Source organism: Podarcis pityusensis (genome assembly GCF_964106645.2).
Source record: "Podarcis pityusensis genome assembly, chromosome: 11".
Taxonomy (NCBI): domain Eukaryota; kingdom Metazoa; phylum Chordata; class Lepidosauria; order Squamata; family Lacertidae; genus Podarcis; species Podarcis pityusensis.
The window spans coordinates 32,047,296-32,074,306 of record NC_138036.1 but is presented as its reverse complement, the minus strand read 5'-3'; the positions used below and the strand labels follow the sequence as shown (position 1 = coordinate 32,074,306).

Genomic DNA, 27,011 nt, shown 5'->3' with positions numbered 1-27,011 from the left:
ATGACTGACTCTGGGGTTGCGTCGCTCATCTCGTTTTATTGGCCGAGGGAGCCGGCGTACAGCTTCCGGGTCATGTGGCCAGCATGACTAAGCTGCTTCTGGCGAACCAGAGCAGTGCACGGAAACACCGTTTACCTTCCCACTGGAGCAGTACCTATTTATCTACTTGCACTTTGATGTGCTTTCGAACTGCTAGGTTGACAGGAGCTGGGACTGAGCAACGGGAGCTCACCCCGTCATGGGGATTCAAACCGCCGACCTTCTGATCAGCAAGTCCTAGGCTCTGTGGTTTAACTCACAGAGCTACCCGCGTCCCTATGCAGTCATGATTAGGTGTACACTAAAACACTTTTGTGTATACTGTATCTTGAAAACATTGTGTGTGAAGTGGCTGCCCTACTGAAATCAGTGGCATACAAACATATTCTAAAACAGGAGCATCTGTATTTTTTCTGCTGTAAGGTTTCTTCTGTAATGATATAAGTAAAATAATTGGACCTGATACTGCCTCTTTTCTGCCCGCCTCCAATATTTTGGATGGTGTGTTTATTCTGCAAGACCCTTGCTTCCTCATCTCTGTGAGTTATTCATTTTAAAAAACCCAAGCATTTTTTGTTCCACTTTTATTTGGGGATGGGGAAAGTTGCTTTTAGGACTGATGCAGCAGCCAGTCAATCAGCAATGTGTTGCTCTAAATCAAAGATGGGGGAGGCGATGGGGGGTGCCACTTTGTGAATGACACAAAGGTTAGCCAGTCAACACTGAGCAACTCAAAGACTAGCCAATCTTCACTGAACAAAATCAGCATCTGCTGGAAATCATAACAGGTTTCCACTTAGCTTGCTCTGTTGGAGAGGATGGTGCATGTGCTCAGTATGTGATGTGTTTTTGCACAGTGGGCTCACTGCTGAAATTATCTCTCCACACCTCTTAGTCCTGACAAGGACCCTTTGTACCACTTTCAGTAAGACTTAGTTGCAGCTAACCCTTTTGGGAATGTTCCTAGCGTGTTTGGCATTGGGGTGTGAGTCAGCAGAACTTATTACATCTACAGCTATATATGGACATTTCAAGCACAAACTCAATATGTACCTGTAGCTTACTAAAGAACGCTTTTTGTTCAAGTAAACTAGTTGTTTGTGACCAAAATATTGCTGCTGGATCTGGCAAGATCATTTATGTTTGTGGCCAAACAGGAGTAACACATATTCATACCCAGACAGTACAGAACACATTATAAATAGCTTATTCCACCATAGTGCCATGCCTCTTCCTGCAGAGAAATGATGTCTCGAGGCTGCACCATGGCAGCAGATATGTGGCACCTAAGCAAACAGAAGGTGGGAGTTTAGAAAGGGGAACTCCAGAGGGCAAGGGTAAGGGTTTGCATTTAGCTATGACAGTCCAAACATTTATTATTATTATTCAGTCACTTTTGTTGGGCCTTGATGGGGCACGTGTTACAGATGCTGGGATCAAGACCCATTCACTTCCACACCCCAGTGGGGTGAGGGTGGTAAAAAGGCATCCCAAACACATTATTTTGCTTTTTGAACATTTCCAAAAGCTTGGATTTATAACTAGGCATGAGCCATGTACCATATCCATGAGGTCATCTGCAAGCACCACCAGTGAATCAGAAAATGCAATATTTTTCTCCCACTGTCAAGATGACACAGCCCAGGTTTTCTTCAAATTGCCAGGTTCAGGGGAAAGGGAAGCAAGCCATGCAAAGCCTAGCTAATTCATATCTTGGTTTAGGTCACTACTATGCAACAGATCGGAGATTTGATGTTGCTCATGCAGGCAATTTTTTCTCAGCGTCAATCTTATGAAAATGACCATTCCCTTCCCCAATTTAATCTGGGTTTACCATTTCCACAGGTGGTGTTACTTATAGGTGAAATGCTAAATCAAGATTAAATGGGAACATAATACGGGGCAGCATTTTGGCAAGGACCTCATTCTGTGGGTGATAGGCATACTTGCTCCCCCAGCCCCAGCAGCACTAAATCCTCATGTGGAGTTAGATATTACCAGGGTTCTGTTACCCTCCTTTGCTCATTATTAGCGTAATATATGTGGTGGGAACATGTCTTGTGATTTCAGGCTCCTGATCTTGACCAGGGATCTCTACAGCACAAAGAATAGTTCTCATGCTTGATGATCCAAGGATGCAACCGACTCTACAAAAGTTCAGGGCTAAAGTTTGCCAGCGATTTCCCCAAATAGGGATCGCACGCGCCCTTAATCCTACATGTTCCTGTGTGGGGCCAGTTGCTGGGAGACTCGCTGGGTAAACCAACAGGATTCGGTTAGTTCTTAGAATTTCCTCGGCGTTTTTCTCCCTCCCCTCTTCCTTTCCCCTCCGCTCTTGATCTGCTCCAAGACACCATCCCAAGAAGAGGGGGAAAGGGGTGGGGGCGTCAGAGGGAGGGCAGAGCCCGGGAGTATCGTGTTCCTGAGAAGGTGTCGGTCCTTCGCCCCGCCGCGATCCCTTCACACAGGGAAACTCTTGACAACTTGTTCCACTCGCTGGGCAAAGCCGGGGCGTGGGCGCGGGTGGCGTGAGGGGAGTTGTGAAGCGGCGGAGCCAAGAGGGCAGGGCACCTAGCGAGACCCTGAGGTAAGTGGCGAGGGCGTCAGTCAGGACACGGGGGCAGAAGGGACAAGAGGCCACTGTGTGAAGAGACGCTGTTGCGCCGGACACTCTGTGGGTGTCTCTCTCTCTCTCCGTGTGTGTGTTTTGCTTTCGATTTTTCTTCCCCTTCGCTCCTGAGGTTTTGAACGGAGCTCACGCCGAGCTTTCTGGGGAACGTCTTTCACGTCTGACGTGGTGCCTTCTCGACCGAGTGTGGCGCTCGCTCGCTCGCTCGCTCGCTCTCCCGCCTCACGCGCTCCTCTCGCCTGGATCGGGACTTTCGCCCTCACAGCCTCCCCGCGCGCGAGCCAGAGCGCGCGCAGAAACGACGCCAGGCGAGCGGCCACCGCAGAGCCCGCCGCGCTCAGGGACCAACGGCGCGAGACTTTATTTTGCTTTTTTGAGGGGAGGCATCTTCGCTTTGGAGCTTTGAGAAAGGTAAAAAAAAAGAGAGAGAAAGAGAGAGAGAGAGAGGAAAAGGTGGGGAGAGAGGGAGGGAGTCCCGTCAAGCTGCTCTCAACAAATAGAGCATAATCTGAAGGCGCCAGTTTTCCTGGGAAGGCTCGAACTTCGTGTGAGGGAGGACTTGGAACCAACTTTTCTCCGTTGGTGTGAGGCGTGGAGCGCTCAGGGAATAGGGGTTGCCATCCCGCCCGCCCCTTCTGACAGCTCCTCTGGCTTTTAACAGATACAAAGACAGGCAGGAATTAAACAGATGCAACTCACCTCAGTTCTGTGCTGGGGAAATCTTTACCACTAGGCAAACCTGTATTTCATGGCTGGGGAACCAGTGGTCATCTATATGACGTTGGGCTATATAGCTCCCATCTCTGAGCATTGGTCATGCTGGCTGGGGGCTGATGGATGACAGCATCACATCGGGTTGGACTAGATGATCCTCAGGGTTCCTTCCAACTCCACAATTCTATGAGTCCAACCACAGTTCTATGCCCCTGCGTAGGATAGCCTTCTGTGGAATCTGAGGTAGTGTTGAGAGATGAAAATGGGGTGTCAAATATGATTAACCGTTGCCGCTGCTCACATTGACCACGTTTATTACCACAGTGACAGCAATGGAAGCAACGGGAATTGTAAACTTCCTAAAGCAAGAGCTAAAATAATTTGAGCGTCTTGGTTCAGCAAGAGGAACCAAGGGCAGCCCACCTAGTGATGGACATGTAAGGAAGCAGAATGGAAGGAAAGAAACAGGAACCCTAGTGAACTTTCACATCTCTGAAGGAACATGCATAATTTCACACCTGGCTGGGACCCCTGAGTCTAGAAGAGCCACCACTCTCTGCTTCATTTCCCACACTGGGGGAAGGGGGATTTCCATTCATGCCAGTACGATAGGGTGATCTTGTTCCTCAGTACAAGAGGTAATTAATCTGGGTGAATAAATTATATTGCATGACAATCCTCCTGAGAGTGAAAAGCTTTCAACGAGTGGAAGTCCCTAGCTTGGTTTGTCACCAAGATGAGTTAGCCCCCTACAGTTGGCAGCATTTCATGGGAGAAGGAAGGGATGCATGGATAAGTACCTTTCCTGAACATGCACGACAAGGATGAAAGGGGCATGAAGAAGTTTACACTTCTCGCAAGTGCCATCCTCCCTTGCACTATAGGGATGACTGTAGCCTCCACAATGTATTTGTCCGCAACACATTAAAATGGCATTATGGTTTAGTCCCAAATGTGTTGCATATTTTTCCAGCACTGAGTTACTTATGATCAAAACTTAAATAAATTATCAAAAGGCTGTTATTGGGTGATAGTAGTAGACTCACAGCAGTGTTATCTCAAGAACCCTAAAAAAGTATTTGTTGCTTTACTTTCATGTTAATAATAATCCGAAACACACATTCCAAAACTGACAGTTTTGCAAGAGTTGGGTAGATGCAGGTCTTGGAATCAGTAGTGCAAGCAATGTGTAAATGAGATTAATGTATGTATGATTATAATCTCTAGAAAGTCCACATAGGTTGCTGGTTGGATTTTTCAAAGTGGAAAAGGCATGTATATAGTTTCAATGGGTTGTTATAAAGACCAAATAAATCCCAACATATTTTCCCTGAATTCTAAACGTCAGTTGAAAAAAAAAAGAATTACATGAAATGAAACACATATGTTACACTCTGTGATAAGAGCTTAATGGAAAAGTTAATAACAGTGAGTTTAATATTTTCAATTTGAAACACTTTTAGTGAGAGTAAAAAGCAAGAAGGTGGTAGCAAAATGAGAGCTTCAGTTATTCTGCTCTGGACAAATTATATATGATGTGATGCAATGTGCCTTGTAATGCACATTCCCAAAGGATGAAGGAATTGGTTGGTATTATTGTGCCATTCAAATAACTATATTCTCAAAAGTCAGGTTTTTTGCATATTAAAGTTACAGGCTGACACAATGAGCTGTTAAAATGGAGTAAAATTTAAGCCAGGCCTAGATGCATGAGATCTCTTTAGCTCAATATATTTAGCACTTTCAGATTTGCAAATGCATTACATTTTTTTCTTGTGCATTCTTGAAACTCATTCAGTTGTGCTGAACAGCACAAAAAGGGCACATTTCAGCAAAGTTGTGTCTTTTTTCAGTTGCACTAGTTTCAAGAATTTGACTAACTCTTCCATTGAAACCAGCACATTTTGAAAGTGCTTAATTCTAAGCATGAAGGTAAGTGGGTGTTACTCTCCAAGTCGCACTGACTCTTAGTTTTGCTGTACTGAGCTGGGGTGGGAGACCAGGAAGGCAGAATTAGAGAGTGGAACTCGTCCAATGTTTGAATAATAGGTGGAGTTTCTATTCCAGCACATTTCTTTCCAAAAGTGCTGAAGCAGGACGCAAAGTAAAATTCCCTGGATTCCCCCCACCCCATTTATCTTAGCACTATACAAGCAATGATCCACATCCAGGTGATGAGGAAATAAGCTTAAGATGTTAGCGGGGATCAGCTTTGTGTTGTTAGTGGAGGCTGATATTCAGCCAGCATCTGATGGCCCAGCTCGCTTCAGTTCAGTGAGCAAGAACTATTAAACTGCAATGCATACTCTTAAACTGACAAGCCTTGCAAAATAAAACAACAAGCTCAAATTCAGTATTGAAGAAATGCCTCCTTCAAAGAAACAAGTTCTAAAACCTTCAGTGGTGCAATGAAGAAACATCTGCTCTGTGTGGCACATAGGTGCCAAGAGGATTGTCTTTCTAATTAGCCTTAATGCCCAAAAAGTTTACATTGAATATGAAGTTTTTTAAAAAGTGGGTCGGGGGGGGGGGGGAGAGAGACCTTGTTGTTGTAAAGTAGCAATTTAGCCCCACTGTATCTATATTCTGATTCAGGAAAGAAAATTTAAAAAATGGTAAAAAGAAGAACCAGAAGTTCATGAGAAGATAAGCAATGTAAAGAATAGTGTCCTATTCTAATGGAATCAGTGCAATGGTACTCAAACTTAGGGTGACAAATACTGTAAAGAATACAAATTAGTGTAGGCAGACTTTGGCCCATAAAGTAGAAATCTAATAGTAAGCCATAGTTTAGTGGAATTTGAGCTTATAATTGATTGAACCAACACTAGCATTTTAAGGACACTTCATGGGAGGATGGGTTAGAAAGCTGAGCCATGGTTATAAAATGACATGTGAGAGAAGTATGAAACTGCCCCAGAATCCTCTGTGCTGTGACATGATGCTCATAGGCTTAGTCTCACTTTCTGTTATAGCAGGGCCTGACCAGGTTGGTTGGACCAGGAAAGAGTTAAAGCAGAATTTCATTTGGTGGGCCCATCAGAGGTACAAAAACTTAACAGTCAGCTTACTGGCTTTGCCAACCATTCCTCATCCTCAGTGTGTGCAAAGGTGATGCAGAGTTGCCTGTTCTGTTTCTCATTTAGCATTTCTCTAACAGGGTGTCGCCACAGCATTAGTCACATTTCCCAATGTTAGTCATAACCAACCCCAACCTAAATTCACACTAGGAGACCACAGACCACACCTGTGCTGGCGAACATCACTCCTGTCCTATCCAACCACATCATCACCTGACAGAGGGAATACGCAAAAAACTGGGTAGGTGGGGGAGTTCTTGGAGGGAAAAAGAGTAATCAAAACAGTAAAAAAGAGGCCACAAAAAGAAAAGGAAAAATAACCACTCCTTCCTTTTCCTTGAAGTACTGTAGGTTCCTCAAATGCACCAAGAGGAACATGAGGAAGAATGGCAGTTGTTTGGATACATTAGGGCTGTGTTGTAGATCATGGGGAGGGAGGCACCTCATTCCAGCAATGCTCCAAACAGTAATTCTGCATTCTAAATAGTTTTCAATGTGTAGGGAACACAGGAAGATGACTTATCTGCTTAGCTGCTGGGGAGCAAAACCTTGTAAGCGAGTTTGTGGGCCCCCAAACTCTTTAATGAGTCTCTGGACTCTGGCCAAAAGTTGACAGCTTCTGGCATTGGCCTTTTGTGACTCTGAAAACCACACCATGTGTTAATTTTTCCAGTGCAATGATTCATAAATGCTTATCAGAAAATCATAACTGGGTATCTATGCACAAGTGTATAGACCAGAATTATTGTACATATCATCAGTTTTCCAGTGTGTAGGAAAATACTTCTTGTTCAGAAGAATGAATATGCATGCATGTGCTTGCTTACCTCTTGTCTGCTGTGAGAAGGTTAAAAAAAAACCAACAACCCCCAAACCTATAGCCACCAGTGGGAGAACTGTGCTTGTTCCACACTTCTCGTCCACATGACCTGTCATTACCAACTTCTTAACAATAAAAGAGTATATCTAAACTACACACGCTATTATTACAACCAGTGTCTAGGAAGTATGTGGTGGAAGAGGGTGGCCGAAGGAGATGGAACACCAAGGGAAAGGGGTGTATGGGCAATAAAAGCAGTATGTGGAATCTGAGCTTGCCCCTCCCCATATCCAAAGTTCACAGTCTGAGGCCTTGTCCACACCAGAGCTAAATGTGTATTTTTACCTTCCTGACTCTTTTTTCATTAATGTTGGAGCATCCACATGATATCCTCCCCATCCCAGTGTTGCACGAGACCTCCTCTCCCTATCCCCATTTAAATGCAGGGTTTTCTATTGTGGCCATTTCAGGCTTTCTGTGGATTTGGAAAACACTGCATTTAAAGGGGAAAATGTCCACTAGGGCAAAATGTGTATTTGCGCCCGCCTGTCTATAGGGGCTGCCCCTACATTAATGGGCAGGCAGGCAGGCGCAAATACACATTTTGCCCTAAGATGACTTGTTTCACATTTTCTGCATCCTGTTCTGTACCCTGAAAGATTCTGCTGTATAGACAGTATTCTGCTTCTAGACTGACTAGTCTGTTACATGGGTTAAGTTTTCAGTCCTATCTTGACTGGCAACTTATTCTATAGCCTTCTAAACATACCAATAATGTAGATCATTTCTAAGTCGCAAGACTGAGTAGTCAGTACTTGGAACAAGCTCTACTTAAGGGTACAATTGTTAAAGGAGAAAAATGGCACACAAACCTTTTGTTGTTCATGCTATTGTGCCTTTTAAAGTTTTGGTTCTGAATTCTCTATGATGAAAATAAGCTCTGATGAAAATAATGATGGAATACAATGTGCCAAAAATCCATGGGGATCAATGATGTCCACTCACTTGTGCAGTGGAAATCCACTTGTGCAACATAGCTTCCAGACTGTCTTCTCCCCGCTTCCCAACAGTTCAGTGAAGCTTTCTTCCTGTATGTATCACTAGGATCAAAGACCTGAAGATTGTTCAGAGTTGGCTTGCAAGCCATGGGAAGAATTAAAAGCATCTGCAATAATATTTGCCTCTCTGCTCAAGTGACAATTAAAATGCCTTAAAACACTGAAAGTAGATTCACTTTTTATTTATTTGACATTTGAAAATCAGAAATATTGTCTGTCAAAATATATGTTTCAAATCCTTTTCAATTTTGTAAGGTGTTTAATTGAATCATTTTCAGCTCACAATCCTTTTGTGTTTCTACTAAGCAGTGGCGTAGTGTGGGGGTGCAGGGGGGGCCGGCCGCACCGGGCACAACATCTGGGGGGGCGCTCACACTCGCAGCTCTCTGCCCCTACCTGGCTCGGGTAGGGTTAGGGGGCGCAAATTACTTGCCTTGCCCCGGGTGCTGACAACCCACGCTACGCCACTGCTACTAAGGAATTGTTAGACATTCTGGCTTCACAGCTTGCAACTGCTACATGCAGGCATGTGCTTGAAAAGGCAGCTTGTAATTTGTAGGTAACAAAATGTTCTTTTTTGGGGGGGGAACCCCACCCCAAATGTATTTGGAATTTTAGTCAATGGTGCTTAAGCAGGATTAGAGGAAACAGCTGGCTAAACAAATATTGGGGGCAGAGTGGATGCAATGGTATAAATTAATAATGTTGGTCTTTATTTATGACATGAATGGGAGGTTTTGTGGCAGTATAATGTATTAACCATGGTCATCATGTGCCACCTAGTGGATCTGACAGGATTTTACTACCTTAAAAAAAAGTTTTTCTCAAAAAAAAATCCACACTTCTGTAGCCAATCCAGCATATAAATGAACTTTTAACAAGTAATTAACAGCTCCTGGCTGGCTTTATTTCCTCAAGAAATTACAGTTATTTCCACTAATAATAACATTAGTTTAACGAAGCAGGGCATTTATTGTTCTGTTGCTAATTCCAAGGGTTTAAGTCACACCACACATACAGGAACAGCAATGGCTTTATCTGAATCAAGTTTTAGACATTCATATAAAAAATGCCAATGATCAGAGCTAGTGCCAATAATGCTTTCAAAACTTCATCGCAAAAATGAAAGCAATGCCTGTCAAAAATAATTGTTTTCCCCTTTCAAACTTTGCAGACAAAAGGCTTAACCACCTTTATAGCATTTCCCAAGATTATCCCACTCTTTGCAATCATTGTCACCTCTTTTTCTTCTCTCCTCTTTCTCTGATTTTGCTCTTCATTCTGTCAACTTGCATGCTGTGTTATATTTCCTCTCCCCTTTCGTTTCCTGGCGTGGTAAACTTGGCTACAAACCAGGCCAAATTCTGGTTTTTATAATGGGCATAATCTTCTAGACTTGCCCCTTTTAATTTATGAACAGCCCAATTTGATACAGGCAAATTGGAACAGAATCAGAGGAGGGCAATGAAGTTGGCCAGTGGTATGGAAAACAATCTCCATGAGGAGCTGTTGAAGGAACTGTAGCTAGGAGAAGAGAACCCTGACTGTCTATTACATGGTAGAGGGCAAAGATTTGTTCTTTGCTGCTGCAGAAAGCAGAACTAGATCTAACACACTTCAGTTGCCCAGGAAGAGAAATTTGATAATGGAACCAAACACCTAGAGGGTTGTTAAGCTCCTCCTCAATGGAGAATTTTTCAAGCAGAGTTCCAGCAGCCACAGTATGCAATTATCCATAAATCTACAGTGGTGCCTCGCAAGACGAAATTAATTCGTTCCGCGAGTTTTGTCGTCTTGCGATTTTTTTCGTCTTGCGAAGCACGGTGTCGGGAAAGTTTTGGAACAGCTTCAAAAATCACCAAAGTCTTTAAAAACCTCAAAAAAGGCTACCACACCGCGTTCTATGAGTTGCTCCTCAAAGTCAAGTCGCAACTGTATTAACGGTGTTAAGAAAAAGGAAACAAACTTGCAAGACGTTTCCGTCTTGCGAAGCAAGCCCATAGGGAAAATCGTCTTGCGAAGCAGCTCAAAAAACAAAAAAACCTTTTGTCTAGCAAGTTTTTTGTCTTGCGAGGCATTCGTCTTGCGAGGTACCACTGTATTCATGTATTTAAAGTATTCTAGTTGCTTTTTAGAGCTACAACAAAACGACGTTCACACGGGAGCAGGGCAAGATAAAAAGATTTAACAGCCACATTAGCAAGCATACAGGAATAATTACAAAGCTGCTCGGTAGCACCTTAGTTAATTATGACTCAATAAAAGGCAGCATTGAAGAAGAAGCTCTTTAGCGCTCACCTAAACACCTGTGCAGTTGGGGCAAGACACAACTTGAGGGAGGGAGTTTCTGCAGTTCTGGGGCTACCCCTGAAGTCTACTGCATCTTCAACTGAATCCCACCTAGTAAACAGTCTTCACAGCCTATAGCAACAAATGGAGGTTTTGGAGAGCAGGAAATGCTAGAAAGAAGCTACAGCTATGAAGGCTTCTTCTGTTGGTTAGAAGCTATACAGGGGTGCAAGGCAAGTACAGTGGTACCTCGGGTTAAGAACTTAATTCATTCTGGAGGTCCATTCTTAACCTGAAACTGTTCTTAACCTGAGGTACCACTTTAGCTACTAGGGCCTCCCGCTGCTGCTGCTGCGTGATTTGTGTTCACATCCTGAAGCAAAGTTCTTAACCCAAGGTACTATTTCTGGGTTAGTGGAGTCTGTAACCTGAAGCATATGTAACCTGAAGCATCTCTAACCCGAGGTACCATTGTAGTTTGTTAATGTAGACACTTTATGACTCCCTTCTCATTTATAGTAAGCCTATGGATAATTGTTTTATATATAAAATATTCTACCATTCTATAGGGACAGGGTTAGGTGGCCTGTGAAGCTCTTTTTCAATACTAAGATTCAGCAATACTTGCAAAATACAAAACATCACAAGTTTAATTTGGATTTTGGTTACATGGGATGGGGAGATGAAGGAAACAGCAACACTGCCACTATGTGAAAAGATTCCTTGCCCCATTTACTCGGCTTCAGAACAGGTAGCTTTCCTTTAATTAATACAACAGAGGAAATCCTGAGCCTTACTGATTGCACTAAGATCAAACATGTAAAAGAGGCAGTAGGAACAATCTGCCTGAAGACCATTCTGAGTGCTTGGAAAACTTTTTAAAAACCAAAACCATAACCCAGAGCTATGTGAAATATTACTTTAATAAGCTGCTGGTATGAGGTATGAGCTAATGGCTGAAGTAAGCAAGAGTTTTCCTTTCTCACGAGAAAGGTGAAATTTGGAAAATGCAACAGTGCTTCATAAAATGCAAGCAGATAATGGGGCCAATATATATATATGATTTCATAGTTCATGGGTGGAGACAAGAGATCTTTAACAGAAACAAAATTAATAGCTCAGGAGACTGTTACCAGATACTTGCCTCCTGCTTAGAAAATAAATGTCAAATTGACATTTTATCTAGTAGCAAGGGACTATTATCTTGCCACAGCATTCCATTAACAAAATCTCTTAATTATTTTAAAGGCTAACAGAATGACAGTGGAGACAAGGTAGATAAAATGTGTGCATAGCAGATTGTTGAGTAGCAAAAGAAACAAATGCTAGCTTGGGGGAGGGACAGAGATTTAGTAGCATGAATTGCTGGAGAGCACAAGCAGGGAGAGTGCTGTCAGGTTACCTGTCCTGCTAGTGGGCTTTGCACAGGCCACTGTGGGAACAGGATGCAGGGCTTTTCCTATGTTCTTAGCACGAATATAGGATTGGCAGGTGTTCTTCTACACCATTAACATGGTGGCGTGTGGTGTGCAGCAAAAGCTTGGGCATATTGGCTTCCCTTGGTCATATTTTGCCACTTCAGGTATGAAGCCTCAGATGAGATATATTTATCCAAACACTTAATATAGAGTCACTGCTTGATACAAGTCAGACCAATGAGTTACAAGCACCATATGGGAAGCCACTGCATGGTAGCTATATAGTGTGTGTCACTATGGAGATTCTTTTTTGAGTGTTGCATGCCACAGAGAGAGCAGGTGGAGAGGCTAAAGTGAGAATGCAATGGCAATTCACAGTGCTTCAGATTAGAATGGTCTGTATTTCACAATCATAAAGTGGAGGCCATGTGGTAGAATATAATCATAATCACTAGTTTATTTATATCATAACAATAATATCTAAGGAGTTCAATATGGTACAAATTATACAAGGCTTGTAGTACTAGAGAATTTTAAGGGTTTACAGTGTCTCATGAGAACACAGGAAGGCACTTTATTCTGAGCTAAACCAATTTTCCATCTAGCTTAGTATTGTCTTGCTTTCCAGTCTCAAGCAGAAGTCAGTTACATCCCTATCTGGAAATCTGAACCTAAGAGCTTTTGCATGCTCTACTACTTGGATATCAAAGCATGATATTAACAAATATATCCTCCTTGCCAAATTCAGGTTTCTGATTAATGCTATCTCTTTATGTACATTATATTATATACAGACATACACATCCATATGCATATGTAGTTATATGCTTGTACAGAATGCATAATGGTTTTATCTGAAAACAAACCATTCAGAACATGGAGGTTGTTTTTGCTGTTCTTCCCGATTGAGAGCCTATTGTTTTAGCCTGTACACTATTGCTGACTTATGGTTCTTTGCATACTGGCCATAGATTCCCATTGATTCGCAACTGGTACCTCATTGTTTGCATGGCTAGAGGCTGGTACCAACTGTAACTGTTTTAAAGCGCATTTCCGAAAAGCTCACATCACAATGCAAACCTATTCATTTAAACACCAGTCCCATGAATAAATGATGCAAAACATGGTGTCAGGTTTTGTACAACTATTCCTGGAAGAGAAACACAAATGTGCTTTTCAGAACTTGATCAACATATTAGAGAAGTGTGAGAAAGGCATTAGGATATGAATGGATTTTACAGTGTTGAAGGGATACTGGTTAAATTCATTGGGTTGGTGGACCCAAAGTTTGGTTAAAAATGAAAAAGAAGTTGTTTTCAAAGGAATATAGGTTGGATTGTAGGAAAATCATGCTATCATGCATATCTCACACTTGCACGTACTAGAAAGGATCCCCACAGCACTCAGTGACACCTTTTGACTCGCCTGCTCGTCCCCTGATCGGTGGGCATAATGTTAAGAGGAACTTCATGTGCCTCAACATCATTGCTTATACAGTGGTACCCCGCAAGACGAACGCCTCGCAAGACGGAAAACCCGCTAGACGAAAGGGTTTTCCGTTTTGGAGGCGCTTCGCAAAACGAATTTCCCTATGGGCTTGCTTCGCAAGACGACAGCCCATAGGGAAATCTCAGGGACAGCGGGGAAGCGCAGCGCGTCTTCCCCACTGTCCTCGGACCTCCTCCGAAGCCTGGCAGCGGGGCGGGGACACCTCCTCCCGCCGCCGCCGGGCTTCGGAAGGCTCCTCCGAAGCCGGGCGGGGGGGAGGGAAGACCTCCCGCCGCCGCCCGGCTTCGGAACGGTGCTCCGAAGCCGGGCGGGGGGGAGGGAACACCTGCCGCCGCCGCCCGGCTTCGGAACGGTGCTCCGAAGCCGGGCGGGGGGGAGGGAAGACCTCCCGCCGCCGCCCGGCTTCGGAACGGTGCTCCGAAGCCGGGCGGCGGGGCGGGAACACCTTCTGAAGGCGGGCGGGGGGCGAAAGTCTTTGCTCCCCCCTGCCTGCCTGTCCCGGAGGGCTTTTGAAGGCAGGGGGGGAGCAAAGACTTTCGCCCCCCGCCCGCCTTCAGAAGAGGTCCAGGACCTCTTCTGAAGGCTGGCGGGGGGCGAAAGTCTTTGTCCCCCCTGCCTGCCTTCCCAGGGGCTTTTAAATCGCCCCGGACAGCGGAGAAGTCCTCCGCTGTCCCGGGGCGATTTTAAAATGCCGCCCGCCAGCATTTTAAGATCGCCCGGACAGCGGAGAAGTCCTCCGCTGTCCCGGGGTTTTTTAAAATGCTGGGGGTGGGAAGAAAAGCCCTTGCCCCCCCCCCAGCCTTCAGAAGAGGTCCGGGGACAGACTGTCCCCGGACCTGGTCTGAAGGCGGTTTCCCTAGGAACGCATTAATTGATTTTCAATGCATTCCTATGGGAAACCGTGCATCGCAAGACGAAAAACTCGCAAGACGAAGAGACTTGCGGAACGAATTAATTTCGTCTTGCGAGGCACCACTGTAATGGAACAGTCATGTGTGGGTCCAGTAGCCAAAGCCTTTCTCAAGGGCTGTACATTTTTTTTCTCCTATTTGAGCAATTTACCCTTCTCCTAAGGTTACTTGGGTATAAAGAAAAATATTGGTGCTGGAAATTTATCTCTCAGTCTTGAGAGACTGTTCTATCCTGGGCTATTTGTCCAACTCACAAAACATTTTTGTGATTGTGACTTAACATTATGCTTGGGGTTATTTGGAATTGTAGCATACACAGGAGCTAGAAGAATATACCATCTTGTAAAAATCCATGAACATTTTGGAAAATTCAACATGCACTACCCTATTGAGAAAACAGTCTTTATTTTCTTTCTCCGTGTTTTAAAATGTTTGACTATCATATCCTTATTATGACTACCATACCCTTGTTATGAGGAACATATAAGTACCTAACAATAACAAAAAAATATTTTGGCATTATTAGCTGAATTAAAAATAGTATAATATTCATCCAAAATTATGAACGTAGCAATTCAGAAGCAATAACTGAATGGGAATATGATTATTATTGGTGAATTCTAACTGCATGTTCTGGTTAATTCTGCATTATTAATTTATATATAATAGTGTACATTGTGCTTCCACCCAGTGGCATGCTCTTTTATTGCAAGATACAATAACAGTTGACACTGTCATTTCTGCTTGAAAACACCAGTTGAGCTTTTCAGAAAACAAAAATTTCAGAATTCCCAGAAAATTAGGGCACAATGTTAATTTTACTTAAGTCACAGAAACCTAACAGTCATTTTATGGAATTTTAACTGTACAATTACAGAAATGATCTTACTGTTTTTAGTTCATTGAGTATGTGTCATTTGTATTTTGCCTCATTTAATCATGCTATACACTGCATCATTAGCTTTTAGCTGTGAGATGGATTATAAATGTGCAAGACAGAACAAGTAAGATAATTAAATCCTCAATACATTGTTGCATTTGTATAATCAGGAAAATTCGTTTTTCCTTTGGTCCATTGAAAGATACTGCACCTGTGCTCTAGGGGTAACCAACTTGGTCCCCTCCAGATATAGTTGGACTCCAACTTCCATAACCCCTGACCACTGGCCATTCTGGTGTCCCAGCAACCTCTGGAAAGCACCACAATGGCTACCTCTGGCCTGGATTACAGGATCTCCTGATTTATGTGAGTGTTTCTTGTAGACTGTGTAGATCAGACACAGTCAGACAAACACAGCATTTGGGTGAATGTGTGCATAGTCTGGTTCAAAATGGAAATAGAGAGTAATGGGAGTCAACAAACTGAGCTCCTTCAAGATTTGCACATGTTTAACCACATTCTGGTTTCACCTTATTTTTGAAGATTTTTAGGATGCGGCATTTCATGATCTTGATGCTTGAACCATTCACAAAACAATTCGTCATAAATTTATGTTTATGCCATGGAATAGTTTATGGTGTTTATCCAGTGGAAAAAGTCAACTTGTGTTTACTTCAAGCTTCAAAAATATGTTTGCATGAAATGCATAAATCATCTTCAAAGTACCTTGGTCTAAATAAGACTTGGACTTGAGGTTTTGTTATGAACTGATGGCATTTCAAGCTCCATTTTCAATTATATATTTGTTCTGCCTTTCTTGTAAATGATGTTTGTGACACGTCAGCTATTTCTTTTGACTTATGTTAGTATGTTTGCTAACTCAGGATCCTCCCCTCATAAACTCCCTTCAGCAGTTATTTCTGGCAATGTGTGCCTTCGAACCTGGTTTTAGCAATGTTTATGCCAGTGTACTTGCTTATTTGCGTGATTTGTTTCCACTGATAAACAGAGTAAGGCGATTCCTAACCATAGATTCCGCTCGCTAAGAAATGAGATTTTGTTTTTCACATTCAAAACAGAACATTTTCAACAGTAATATCTTATGTCTTTGAAGGTTCATTCCAACATAGAGTCTAATGAACTCAAATTAGTTGCCCTAGAGTCACACAGTTAATAGCATATGCAGGCTAATAATCCCTCTCAACTTTACACTGCCTACAAGGTGAAGCAGTAAATTTGAGGTTGCAATCAATACTAGAAGACAAGGGGGAAATACCCACTATAATCAAAAGCTCTTTCCTGCTATCTGTTGTCATAGCAGGGTAAGTTAAAATTTAAGTTGCATCACAGAAAATGGGGAGAATATTGCTTCTCCAGTATCAAAACATGATATTCCCAATGAAAAGATAGTTGCTCTTGAGGCCCATTGCATTTAGCGGGTTTAAGTTAATTGCACTAATTAGTGCAGTGGTATTAACTATCCCTGGAGCAGGGTGTAATGATCTGTGGTACGCAGGATTGTTAATTTGGGATGGAATCTGATTAATAACATTTCAGTATTCTCTGGTTCAAGCGGGGCTGTTTTAAGCATATCCGGCACCGTGGTGCAAAGCTCCCTCCGGTGGCCTGCCCCCCATTTCCCAGAGTTGTCCACCTTTTTTTAGGGAGGATGGTGTTGCCAGTAGGGCTGGAGGAGGTGGGCAGTGTTTGGAGGGTGGCTCCTCTGGCGGGGAAGAGGTGGAGGCTGGACGCGGCGCCTCCTGACTCAGCTGGCCGCTTCGTGCCACGGTGGCCATGGCAGACAGAGGCTCTGGGCGCGGTGCTGCTTCAGCACTGCATGGCAGAGGCAGGCAAGGGCAGCAAGCTGATGCCAGGAGGCGCTGCTTCCAGCCTCCACCTCTTCCCTGGTGCCCTCCAGAACTTGGCACCCTGGTACCCCGCGCCACTAGCCTCTATGGGTAAGACGCCCCTGAGTTCAAGAGTAGCAAACTAGTTGTTGGAGGTGCCCAGTCAGCCTGGTCAGTAGTCAGGGATGATGGAAATTGTAGTCCAACAACATCTGAAGTGCCACAGTTTAGCCACAGTTTAGCCACCCTGGCTGTAGTCAGTATCTCTTAGGGTTGCTTCCTAGCTCTAGGTTTTACCCATTAATTTAAGTGACCCTATTATTCATGTTATCCAAACAGTCATTGTTATAATATTCTGCATTTTAGGAAACAGACTGATAAAAATCCAGAGTTTACAATCCTTCAAAATGGATTCCTATCAACAACCAAAGGTTGCCTAGAGGAAATTAGGAGATAATGTGACTTGAATAAAAGATAGACAATAGTCTTTCACTATCGGGAGGGTGGGGAGTATTCTAGCACTTGCAGAAATGTTGTCTTGTGTGAAACACATCACTTCATTTCAAATCAGGTAATACTGATCTAAACATTGGAGGCTTATTTCCAATAGGTAGAATGATCTATTTAGGTGGTGCTATTTTATCTGAAGAGGTATTCAAAGGGCAGAGCAAGAGTCCAAGCTATGACCATTGTTGGTTGACCCAGTTTAATGTGCTGAGTCCTTGCCAGAACTGAATTAGAACTGACAGGATGAGGGGAACCTGTCATTATCAGATGTAAGCTCCATGCCTTGAGAGGAGTTCACAATTCCATAAAGGTGCAGACTAACGATGTCCTCAATCCATGCTGATACCGCCAGTGCTGCAAGTGGTAGACCTAGAGGAAGCATCACCCTTGCTCCGAAAGCACAGCACCTTCCCTCAGCTCCAAATAACTGGGCAAAGTGGAATACTAACTTGACTCCTCCCATATTTGCAAGAAAGAAGCCTGTCCACTGATGATGGGGCAGAGCGGGGATCAGTATCTTTCTAAGTGCAAGAATGAAGTACATCTAAAACACCACAGCTTATTGTCAGTGAAATATATGCATTGGGCACATGTAGTTTTGTTCCCATCAAGAGTATGTAGAAGATAATGTTATCCAAAAACACATCCCTCCTGTTAGTGATATTAGTGTGATAGTTACAACACAGAAAGAAAAGCAATTAAAGAAAAACATTGCTGATGAATGCATGGAAGTTTCAAGTCCAAGGGACCCACACTGACAACTTTAAGTTTGAATCAAGCACTGATGACACAGTAGAAAAGTTTCGGTGAAGGGAGGATTTTTCTTCCTGCCTAATACCTAGTCAGCAGCTTCTGATTGGTGGGTTTTGGCTTCAGCCTCCAGTGTTGTCCCTCTGTGAAGCAGCATCCCTACTTACAAGGGCAGCTGGTGATAATCTTTAACTTCAAAGTGACTGTAAATATGCTTGATTACTTGGCATGGCTGCAGAGCTCAGAATAATTATTTGAATGAGCCCAATTCGAATGCTTCTGGGAAAAGCAACTTCTTTATTCTTCCTGAAATATAGATGACACAGGAATAAGTCAAAGATACAGCTGCATGAAATAGATAAGTTAAGGACTAGAAAGGTCATGATATCCTTAAAATACAGATTTCGATTTAATACTAGCAGGAATTTTGGCAGAATTTCTTATCAGGCAAAGGTAGTGATATTCCAAATACAATTCTTTTTCTGTCTCCTAACCCTCAGCCACAGGGATTAAGGATTCTTAGAGGTGAATTTGCGATACCAGCAAATAGTTAGAAGGAGGTTTCACCGCCAAGGAATTTGCAACTGCCATTTCAAAATTGCAGGTATGCATTTAAAAAAATAATAATCAAATGCTCAGAGCAACAATGACCAAGGCAATCACCTAAATATATGCCAGTCTAGCATGGGAATCAGGATAGCCACTCTTCCGCTATTGCAGTAAAAGGGATGTTATAATACAAACAGCATGTGTATGGAATATATTAGCTCCTAATTTCTTCCAATAGCAAAGTATTTAATAAAGGCTAATTGTATAACTTTGTTAGAATTCGTATTTTGTTAGTTAATTGTTGCTGCCATTTATTTGGAATGTTTTATTTTTTCCTGCAATATAATTCTTCCTTCATTTAATTTTTATTGGGTGAGATCCATAGTAATCTGGACCTCTTCTCCTGGGTTGGGTGAGGAGTTTGACCTAGGCACAGATGTTCCTGCACCCAACTCTGCCATGCTCTGAGTGCACCCACAAAATGAAATGAGGTGGGTAACCATTGGGGAGAGGGGTCCTGGGTTATGGAGCAGCCTTCCCACAGAGGTTAGACCAGCATCATCTTTGTGGCCTTTTGAGCACCAAGTGACTCTTCTATTCAGACCTTTAAATAAGCCATGTCTATCTAGGCCTTTCCATTTTAAATTGAGTTCTGCTTCAATTTTGTTTCAGTTTTTAAATTAATTTGTTGCAGTTTTCTTGTTTGCTTGTTGTTAACATTTGTTAACAAATGTTAACAAAGGGATGCGGGTGGCACTGTGGGTTAAACCACAGAGCCTAGGACTTGCTGATCCAGCTCCCATCAGCCTCAGCCAATATGGCTAGTGGTCAGGGATGATGAGAGCTGTAGTCTAATGATAGATGGGGGGGGGGCAATCTGACTATCCCTGGTCTATGCCATTGGTGCAGTTCGTCTCAACTGACTTGCTGGGAGAGTTCATCTCAATGGAAAAAATTATTTTCCTGGCTATACAGACTATTAGAGTGCAGTACATTATACTCAAGCAACATGTGGGTGGCAGCACATTGGCTACCCCAAGCTAGAGATAGTTACTCTGGATTGTTGCCAGACTAAAGAAATAGCAAAGAATTAGTTAATAATAAGGAGGGATTTCAAAAATATCTTTCTGGCACAAAAACACACACCATTCTTAGAAACATAAAAGTAAACCCTACAATAGAACTGTTAAATAGGGTCTGTAAGCTGGAAATGTGTTTCTGTGAGGGAAAGATGACACATCTCCCTCTGTGTCAACATAATTTTTCTCAATAAAATTTCATTTAAGAGATATAAATAGACACGTTAGCAGGGGTGAATTAGGGTTGAAGTCTCTTTCCTTGAAACAAATGTGTCTGCAATTTGCCATTTCTGGATCATTTGATTGAAGGGTGGAAATTAAAGCATTTGTGTGCAGGTCATATGGGTGAGGATATTCCCGTTTGGAAAGAGTGGCTGTTCTTGTGATCCTCAGCAGTATTGGTAGCCATTTGTCCTGTAAATTAATGCACACACGTTGTATCCTTAGGCATAACCATTCATAAAGAATGGTGCAGAGCTGCACTGCAGTCTCCAGCATTCCTTTTCTGACAATTTTGCTCAAGGTTAGATAGCAATATGCTATAGCTCTTGTCTAGTGCAGATCATTCTCTGCATCCCATATAGTGAAAACTTGCAGAGCCTAATCTCCTATTTACATTTGGGACACACCTGGGTGAGCTAGTTTTTATCACCTTGTGCTAATCTCCTAAAACCACATTGCTACAATGTATACAACAAGCAAGGTTAAAGCAAAATGAAAGTGCAGAAGATACATCATATTATCTAGAAGAAAGCATAGATGTGTGGAATATACTAATAAATTAGATTCTGCTACAGTATTTCACTGCTGGAGAAAAAGCAGAAGAAATACCTAGCCTCCCAGCAAAAAAAAGTTTGGAGAAAGAACAATACAGTACTAAAGACTGTGAAACATTACCATCAAGGTAAGTAGAAAAAGAAACAGGTGGTTCAGTGAATCACACCAGGTCTGCGCATCATGCTGTGTTTGATGCCTGAGCTTTGGCTAAAGAAAGCAAATGTGATGAGCAGGAATGAAAATGGGAAAGAAGGGTTGCATTGGGGCCAATTAACTATCATCACTCTATCTAAAGGTAGAGATATGATGGCCTCCAGCAAAGACAATATGGCAGGCAGTGCTGAAGAAAGGAACTTGTTAATGTTAAGGAACATTAATTGTGAAGGTGCAGGAACAGAAACCAGATCAGCACTATCTGTTGGTCACTTGGCTGTTCCAGGATACTGAATACAGAGGCTGGCTTGCTTAACTCTCTTTCTCCTGGAATGCTTATTATACCTTTCTAAGATGTGATAAATGTGATTTACACATGTGTAAAAATGCATATAAAAATGCATATAAAAATGCAAATAACAACAACAAATAATAATACATATTATGGCAAATTGTGGGACATAGGTGGTGCTGTGGTGTAAACCACTGAGCCTTGGACTTGCCGATCAGAAGGATGGTGGTTCAAATCCCCATGATGGGGTGAGCTCCCATTGTTCAGTCCCAGCTCCTGCCAACCTAGCAGTTTGAAAGCACTTCAAAGTGCAAGTAGATAAACAGGTACCATTCTGGTGGGAAGGTAAACGGCGTTTCCGTGCGCTGCTCTGGTTTTGCCAGAAGCGGCTTAGTCATGCTGGCCATATGACCTGGAAAACTGTCTGCGGAAGCAGATGAACGCTGGCTCCCTCGGCCAGTAAAGCCAGATGAGCGCCACAATCCCAGAGTCGTTTGTGAATGGACTTAACTGTCAGGGGTCCTTTACCTTTTTATGGGAAGCTGCTTTATACCAAGTCAGAGTGTTGGTTCATCTAGCTCATTTCTTTGTACAATGACTGGCAGCAGCTCTGTGGGGTTTGAGGCAGGAGTCTTTCTGAGCCCTAGAGTGAATGAACCTGAGGCTTTCTGCTTGCAAAGAAGATGCTCTACCACTGAGTTCCAGCCCTTCCTTCAAGAGGCCTTGATTGCATGGGCAGAACCTGGGCACCTATGATAACCAAATACGCTGAAGTAAATGTAGCAGTCATCATGGGAGAAGAGGATTGATACTGGTTGATAACTTAGTTAAACAGAAAGGCAAGAACAGGAATCAACTGGATTGTTCTCATAATAAACGGATGTAAGAAGTGGAGTCCTCCAAGGATTTATATTGTTACTGGTGCTTTTTAACTTGTCCATAAACAATAGAATATGTGTGTATATACATATGCTTAGAGAATTATATAAACTTCTTAATTAAACAACCTCTGAGAGGTACACATAAAACAATATTAAATAATTATCAATAATATACAAATAAAAGGAGCATTTTTTGAGAGAGAGAAACCCACAATTCATAACTGGTGTGTGTCTGTGTAGACTTTCTTAAAAAAAATGTTTTTAGGACATATCTAAGATGATAGCGGGTGCAGGTGGTGCTGTGGGTTAAACCACAGAGCCTAGGACTTGCCGATCAGAAGGTTGGCGGTTCGAATCCCCGTGATGGGGTGAGCTCCTGTTGCTTGGTCCCTGCTCCTGCCAACCTAGCAGTTCAAAAGCACGTCAAAGTGCAAGTAGATAAACAGGTACCGTTCTGGTGGGAAGGTAAACGGCATTTCCGTGCGCTGCTCTGGTTCGCTAGAAGTGGCTTAGTCATGCTAGCCACATGACCTGGAAGCTGTACACCGACTCTCTCGGCCAGTAAAGCGAGATGAGCGCCGCAACCCCAGAGTCATCTGCGACTGGACCTAATGGTCAGGGGTCCCTTTACCTTTAAGATGATAGCTAGGGTGCCTGTCTAAGAGTAGAATAGGACTTCCAAGACTTAAGTGCTGTCACACTGAGAGATGGACTCCTAACAGATACAGAATGGACATAATATGGCACTTCTAAATGTGTAAGTTTCACACAGATCAAAGCACTTGTGGGGCAAGGTGATATTTCAAACAAGCTGCTCCCAAGGTGTTGTGGGCTTTTTTATGCTAATAGTAAAACCTTGAACCAGGCCCAGCAGCAAATTGGCAAGGCCATGCAGATTGTTGGGTGGAGTTCAGTTGGTAGAGCATGAGACTCTTAATTTCAGGGTTTCCCACTTTGGGAAAAAGATTCCTGAATTGCAGGGGTTGGACTAGATGACCCTCATGGTCCCTTCCAACTCTACAATCATATGATTCTATGAGATGTAATATGCTGTGGTAAGACTCCTCTCAGCAATCATGCTGTGGTATTCTGCACTACCTGCAGTTTCCAGCCTAGCTGCAAAGGAGGGCTCACATATGGTGCATTGCATTTTTGAAATATCCGATGCCTGAAATATTGTGGTCATTCTACCCCAGTTGAAGAACGGCTGCAGAAGTTGGACTAGCTGGCTTGGCAAAGCTGGGGCCTCAAGTGACAAGGCTGGATCCAGGAGCACCCCCAGTTGGTGTACCTTCTCCACTAAGAGTGCAACCCCATCTAGGGTGGGCATTTGGCCAGTTGCTCAGATGAGCTTGGTTTATTTCCCCACATCCAGGCCACCAGTAGATCTAGACACTGGCCTAGGGCCTATACGGTGTTTCCTGATTCAGATATTTTGGAGAAACAGAGCTGAGCATCATCGGCATGCTGTTAGCACCTTGTTCCAAATTTTGTAATGGCCATTTCTAGCCGAGATGCTTTTTAACTGGAATCAACCAGAAATTGAACCTAACTGAGCTATGTCCTCCAGACTATGAATATGCAACCTGAAGTAGTGATCCACAAAGTGCTCTAGCTTGCATACTTAAGCATACTTAAGGTTAGTCATGTTGATTCTAACTGATCTGGATTAAGGACAAATATGCTATTTTCACTGCTTTGGGGAATGCAGCCATTATGGCTCAAGGCATGCAAATGGATTTTGGAGTCCATCCCTAAAAAATACCATCTGTTGGGAAACACGTGCTCCAAGTCAGAGCGCTTTCTTTTGTTTCAACTTCATCACTGATCATTCCTCTTGAAATGATGCCGTCATGTATATTCTGGTTCATGGGGCATCTTCTTCTCTTTCTTCTTGTATCTGATGGTGGGTTTACACTAGCACTTCTACCCCCCAAATTTTTGCCAGTTCTCCTACCTCCTGCAACCTCCTGTGTCATTCGGTAGGGTGTGTTGAATTTTTCAACTTTAAAATTCCAAAAATGTGGGGTACTAAAAATTTATAACATGACTTGAAATTAAAAAAGATGTTTTGCTTACATTAATATAATTTAGTTTTGCTTGGTAAGTACAATATGTTTAAAATTGCATAGAAATAATTAATAATAATGATTGTCAAGTACTCACAGATATATTATTTATCATTATTAAAATAAGTAAAATGATTGTCAAGTACTTGCAGTTATATTATATATTATTATTATTGCTTATTATTATATAGCCTTACCTGGCATTTTCAGAAGGCAGAATTACAATTCTTTGGTTTTTCGAGAGCAGTTTATGTGCTTTTTAATCAAATGTAGATTTACCAAGCTCAATTTTGTCAGATCACAAAAATAATAGCATATTTAAATTATTCACACCCCCCAAAAACATATTTTTAAGTACTAAATTTCAAAAACTAAGTTTCACCCCCTAAAGGGACATTCCTTAGTTACAGTTGTGCCTTGGTTTTTGGGCAGCTTAGTTCTCGAACCCGGAAGTGACTGTTCCAGTTTGTGAACTATTTCTGGAAGCTGAACATCTGACGGCTTTTTTACGGCTTCCGACTGGCTGCAGGAGCTTCCTGCAGCCAATCAGAAGCCGCGCTTTGGTTTCTGAACATTTTGGAAGTCGAACAGACTTCCGGAACAGATTCCATTTCACTTCCAAGGTACGACTGTATACAGTAGCTGTTCAACTTCAGACATTCTTGGAAGGTGTGCATTACCTTGACTTGTTTCGTCCTGAGTTGAGCCTTGGGTTTCATACCAAAATGGCTGTTTGCTCTGATGTGTGACCTATCTCAGGAGAAAGTCAGGGGGCGTATGACCTTGCTACTTCTTGATTTCTCAGTGGTTTTTGATACAAATGACCATGATACCCTACTTCAGGCATCCCCAAACTCGGCCCCTCCAGATGTTTTGGGACTACAATTCCCATCACCCCTGACCACTGGTCCTGTTAGCTTGGGATGATGGGAGTGTAGTCCCAAAACATCTGGAGGGCTGAGTTTGGGGGTGCCTGCCCTACTTGATCTGCTCTGTGATTTGGAAATTGGAATCACAGTTCTCATGGCCTGGGTGGTGGCATATGTGTGTTTGCACCTACAATTCCAAAATAACTCCACAATTTATTTATTTTAAAAAACCTCCACCACAATCTCATTGCAGCCTGGTTTCTATAGTAATCCATAGGCCTGAATGCTACAAAATATGTCACCAGACTGCAAGCTAATAGACATCTTGTTCAAGTTTTGATAATAATTACTGAAGCTATCTCAGCTCCACCAAGCCATATGCTTACTCGCAAGAGCAAAACCATTAGGCCAAGCAAGATGCTTGCATTTAATTTAAATATTGCAAAGATACGACAATTTAGAATCAGATAGGTCAGCACTTCCACTCAAGTACGCTTTAATAAATATGCACTAGGATTGTAAAACAATTATTCTATTAACTGTTGATGCATATTTACATGAGCTGCTGAGTCTTCAGCAAACCTACACATTAGTGATAAAACATCCTTGCTGTGCCAGCAGAATATAACAGACAGTGATGCTATATTGGCTCTGTGTTTGGTAGATCCCAAGCTTAACAATCATTTGCTGGTGGACCAAATCTTAGAACGACATCACTCCATTGCTTAAAGAGCTTGCAAATGAAATTAAAGTATGTTTCAGCTTTTCATATGATTTTATCCAGCCAGCTACAAATGTTTAAATATGGATGATGTGGGGGGGTGGAGGACAACTTTCCATTCAACAAGCCCTTTCAGGTGTTCAGTAAACATGGAGAGTGGGGGACCTGCCATCCTCACTCTCAGTGTCTCCTACATAGATCTGAACAATTATATGCACATGCACTCTGCATGTTCAAATAGAAGTACAAGTGAGAGGCTCCCAGTTGCACAGGGAGAATTAATGTACATATGCAGCATACTTGTATGTGCATAGCTCTACTGGGGTCTCTGAATCTTAATCAAGGATCTTGCTTTGTCTTATCCATGACTTCCAAACGTTTACATGCAGCTACTGTGTTTGATCATAGGCTGTCTGCTACCCAAATTGTTGGAAACTTCCTGGAGTATGGCAGACCCCACTGCCCCCGCAAAAAAAAATATGTGCCTACTTTTAGAAGAAAGGAACAAAGAATACAACTTCACTTTCAGTGGTGTTCATTTAGTCAGATATAATCAAATTCATTACCTAGAATAAATTAGATTGGCAGAATATATGTGGGACCGTGTGTGTACAAATCTGACATGTAGAAGCTGAGAAATACTTCGTTATTTGGGAAACAGCCTATTGTTCTCCTCTGTAGAACCTAGCAGGTTGGCAAGGAGCCTGTACACGTTATTTGCTTACTATCACATCTTTATATCCACCACACATTTAAATGATAACAGATATCCATTGTACTCAGATTTCTTTTATGAGACATCTCAAGATTTGATTTGATTTGATATTTGTATTACAAAATGTCTACCTGTCCTAGCAATGTATTTACCCTCTTGATATAAATGGCAGCTGGTTGTTATTCAACCAGGTTTTTATATATATATATAAGATATTTATTGAGATTTTTTGAAATATTACAGTGCCAATGAAAAAAAGAAAAAGAAAAAAAAGAGAAAGATACAAAATAAAAACAGTTAAAAACACACATATTTTCCATTACTTATTTTCCTTTAGCTTATTTCCCGGACCTCCTCATACCTCCCTTTTTTGTATTCCACTTCAATTTATTGGTTCAACAAATCCTTACCATTAGATTTTAACCCATTTATAACCCTTTTTTTCATATTCTCTT

At 42.4% G+C, this 27,011-nt stretch overlaps 1 protein-coding gene across 2 annotated transcripts in view; it reads left to right on the top strand.

The window, feature by feature from the left end:
• The first annotated feature begins 2,413 nt into the window (after positions 1–2,413).
• The window catches only part of HAPLN1 (hyaluronan and proteoglycan link protein 1), a 61,600-nt gene continuing 37,002 nt past the window's right edge, over positions 2,414–27,011 (top strand). The window contains exons 1-2 of one of the 2 annotated variants that reach the window (XM_080973032.1): positions 2,414–2,626; positions 2,781–3,079. The gene's annotated coding sequence lies outside the window, so the exon portion shown is untranslated. Of the gene's footprint in view, positions 2,627–2,678; positions 3,080–27,011 lie in introns of those variants that run through there. The other variant, XM_080973033.1, reaches the window with a different exon arrangement.